The sequence below is a fragment of the Entamoeba invadens genome (genome assembly GCF_000330505.1).
Source record: "Entamoeba invadens IP1 unplaced genomic scaffold scaff_1105074725313, whole genome shotgun sequence".
Taxonomy (NCBI): domain Eukaryota; phylum Evosea; order Mastigamoebida; family Endamoebidae; genus Entamoeba; species Entamoeba invadens.
Genome location: NW_004440263.1, coordinates 314719 through 319597, shown reverse-complemented (window position 1 = coordinate 319597; position 4879 = coordinate 314719).

Here is a 4879-nt window from a genome sequence, read left to right as displayed (position 1 = left end):
CATTTTAATAACAAAAAAACCAAAAAAATAATCAATTTAAATTATTTTCATGACATAAGCAAAACTTGGTCCCAGTATCTATGTAAACTTGTTCTGGTGAAGACTTTATGATATTTTAAGTCCTTTTCAAGTTTAAACACCGTTTTTTAATGCTTTGAGTGGAAAAATTGTCGAATCCAGAATTCATTTAATATTTGACCAAAAAGTGTACGATTATTTCATTTTTGTGTTAAAAACGACATTTTTCGATTTACACAAAATGTAACTTATTTTTTTGGTCCAAATGTTTCTTTAGAACAGTTTTCAACAAAAGCTCAAAAGTTTAATTTAAAAATACCGACTTTGAAGTTTATATAATTAAAAATAATAAATTCAATCTCAATCCAAAAAAACTCAATTCTTCATATTATCCTTTTTTCACAAATTTTTCCTTTAATGTTAAATGTTTGTTATTGTTATTTGTTTGAATTCTCGTCTTTTTCAATTCATTTGTTTGTGTTTTTTATTTTTTTATCATCTTCTTTTGAATCTTAACAACAACTTTTATGAAATATTTTTTATGTTATTTGTTCAAAAACAATCATTGAAATAATGTGCACAAAAAGACCACAAATTCAATCCGGCTTTTATTTTCAGGTATGTTAATTCTGCTCTTACTTGTTCTTTTTTCACATTTTGAACCTTTTTGAGCTTCTTTTTGTTAAAAGAAAATACTTTTCGAAACGAATTTTGTAAAAAACAAAAACTGTATTTTAAGTTTATTTTAATTAAAATAAATAACCATTTCAAATATTTTTTTTCATCTCCAACAAAATTGACTTTTTTTCGAAAAACAAAAAAGACCCAATCAAACCCATTTTCCTATTTATAAAGGGTGGTACTTAAGTTTTTTCTATTTTGGCTTAAAGTTCAACCAAAGTTTCACAAAATTTACTTACTTAAGTGGGTTTATTCCAAATTAAGTGGGTTTATACCTCCACTGTAATCCTATTATCCTATTAATCAAAAGTGAGCAAATTCTATTTATTTTTTATATCGGAAAGTGATTAGGAGATAGATAAGACAAAAATACCGAATATTTGGTTTGTTTGTAGACATTCTTAAAATAATTTGACCAATAATATAAATAGAACGTATAAAGCAAAGGAAAAAACATTTCTTTGTTGAACTTCAAAAGAATAGCACTTGACAAAAAGTGTTAATCTATGTAGAATTCAATGAAATCAATGGAAGTTTAACTCTATAGAATAAACAATTTATGTTTGTGCATTGTATACTGTTATTGTTTTATTGCAAGTAATAACAATTTGTGTAAAAGCTGTTGTATGGTTCAACATACATAACACATATTTAAGAACTGTTTTATTGCATAATCAATATAAACACATATAAACAATTGCTTTTGTACACAGTGTCATAAGTTTATTCTCTATTATTCTAAATATTAGGTAAATAGAAATAGTTTTTATATCTAAACAAACGTAATAAGCTAAAAAACTGGAAAAAGAAGATAAATTATTTTAAATTAATATACCTTATGGTTCAAAAGGAACTAGATATATTCGATACATATAACGTTAGAAAACTGATTGCATTCGTTTTGTATAAGTTCAATACAATTGTAATTGTGTAAAAAAACTATTTGTTTTCAATTATTTTCAATAGAGGTATTCAAAAAGTACTCTATAATAAAGAAAGTACATTGACCAACATTTCTAAAAATAGAATATATTAACTATTTCAAATTATATTTAAATTAAAATTATAGTAAATAAAAAATTGGGAAGATATTGTGAATGTTTTACGTAATAAAGAAATGCCATATATTCACCTCGAGTCGTGGATTCTGAGTAAAACAGATCATTGAAAAAAGTGTATAAATAAGCATTCAAACAATCTGTTTGTGTGCCCATACACCACTTCCAAAATATCCCTTGGCGCGGATATACCAAGCGGGGGTCCACATTAGAATTCATACAGTACGGACAAGGAAATTGAATGAAATGGAGACACACAAACAATGGTTTAAAGGTGGTATTCTTTCAAAAAAACAAATGTTTTATTTTTGTAAAGGTAATGAGAATGGTCGATGTTTAATAAAACAAATTATATATTTATATAAAAATTATACTATTAAATAATAATATAATGAAATAATCTGCCACATATTATTATTAATGTTATTGGTTGTGTTATTGGTTATATGGTTTTTAAATATTTATATTTATAAAATCCCTTTTTGAAACTTTTCTACTCCCGCGAGTTTGGGACATTTCATTGAAAATTGACTAAAAATACAGTTAATTGACAGACTTCAATAATATAATAAAGTCAGTCAAACAACGTTGTCCTTTCTTCAAACGTTGTACCCTTCTATTTTTTTCTAAAAACATTTTTTACATTTTAAATCCCAAAAACAATACCCTCATAATCACCATAAAAAACATAATTTGTTTTTTTTTGGTTTTTGAAAATTTATTTGTTATTTTTTATTATTTTAAACTAAAACATAAATAAAAACGAAAATTAAATTAATTTGAAGATCCTAATTGTTAATATTCCGAATTCATCCAAATGAAAACCATCGCAAAAGACTGTTCTTGAGAAATGAGTGTTTTTTTAGGCGAGAATTATTGACCAATTTGAAGTTAGAATATTTAATTTGTTAATACATACTGGTTTGTAAGTCTTGTATCTAAACAATTATTAGTATCATGTGTGTCATTTGAGGACTTGTTGAATTCAGAAGTAAGTTCTAAAACAGAATGATTCTTTGTGTTAGTTGCTTTTAGACCTTTTTATGAATACATAAACAAACTCATGAAATACAATGTGTTTTTATGTTCATAAAACTCTTTAAATTATAAACCCTTTTTAATTGGTAAATTTATAGATAATTTTATTATATGATTAACAAAAGCAAACTTATAATTAACTTAATTATATAATACTATATTTGTTTTATTTCGATTGTTTAAATTAAGATCACTTAGATAGACCAGTTGATATTTTTCCAGAATTATTGCAACGAAGTCAATTTGACCATGCGATGATTATAAATCTCAATACCATGCTTATCCGTCAAATTAGAACTTTCTTAACAATTCATCTGTCAAATTAGGCTCAAAACTTGCCATACACAACTTTATCTCTTCTTCAGTAAAGTAATCATCAATCTTTCTACAACTTTTCTTAACCACTTCACAGACCACTTTTAAATGTTTGGTTAATCTTGGGACTAACCCACAAGTGATGAATGATAATATAATATTTTTGGTTGTAGTTACTCGTTCACAAGCGTTGGTGATAGTGAGAATCTGGATTGCATTATATGATAGTTCGTAGTAATCTTCTCACGTAAAAGCACAATCCGTTGAACACACAGGTTTTTGGTTTCCAAAAATACCGACATCTAACATCTGAAGAAGATGGGAAGTGTGCGCTGGCATTAGAAGAACTCGAATGTATTTTCAGTCGGAATTTTAATATAGACTCATGTGTGACCCATACCCATCCATGATGAGTGCAACTTTTCCGGGATAATTTAGTCTCTTTCTCTTCTCTTCTACTGATGGTAAAAACACACAATCGAGCCATTCAACAAACAACACTTTAGTCATAAATGACTTTTTGCGAACTTAAGACATACTCTATCTTTAGTGATTCCATTAACAATCAATTTTTTCTCCACGGACATCTTGGGTACAATAAAAAAATAATGGAAGTGTAGATCCATCTATACATATTGTACCTAACATTGTTTGTCTTTTTCCTTCCCTTAAAACCGGAACTTTAACATCAGTGACTCCTTTTCTTGTAGATATAATAACAACACGATCCATTTGGTCAACCCATTTTTGAAATCCCGACTCGTCACAATTGAAGATGATAGATGGTGGAATACCAGTCAATTCTTTGTCCAGTATTTCAAAATAGACATCAATTTGATCCATATCAACAGCCACCCTTTCTTCTTCCATTGGTTGGCCCTTTGCTGTCTGAATTCTGTTCTCTCTCGTGACGAAACTATACAAACTCTTTGCGTTGACATCTTCCCGGTTTAATTCGTGAATTATGAAAGACATCGATCACAATAATTTACAGGATCATTACTTTCTTCTCTTCTCTTTACAAATTCTACTATTAATGTTGACTCTGATTCATTTAACAAAGACCCTCTTCCTAACTTACCCCTATGTTCTTTCAATAACCTGCTTTGCCTTTTCCAAACTTCTTTTGACAAGTTACTTGTCAAACTAGAGTAAAATTCATCACTTTTGAAACCCAGCTTCTTCGTTAAATACTCTTTACACCCAAACATTTGTACTCTTCTATTGCGAGCATTTCTATTTCTTGCCAAAACAAGAAATCTTGATAATTTATCAAGTACATTTTCATAATAATATTCTTTGTTAATTTTAATTAGGTAATCCATCAGTCCATCACAATCAAATTCACAGTCAGATAAACACAACTCAATCTGAGTATCTCTATTAAAATTCGGGTCTAGTTTTTCCATTGTAAGAGTTTATTCTTCATGTTGGTGTCTACAATTATTCATACCAACTTCTTCGTCTTCTTCAACAAGATCAACAACGTTGATGATATTTATGACATCATCATTGTTAACAACTATATCTGGAATATGTTGTGTTTGAGTTGTGACTACTTGACTGTGATTTAACACAACGCGTTCACCAGGAATTGGACATTTCAACCCTTTTAATATATTATACAGTTGACTGAATCCGTGGTGTTTTTGGTCATAGATTTTTAATAATAGGAGACAATCTACAATGTGCTTATTGATTTCTTTGATATCAAGAAGACTACAGTGTGCCTTTGTTACTGCTTCCAGCAGTTCTCAAAACAAACAACT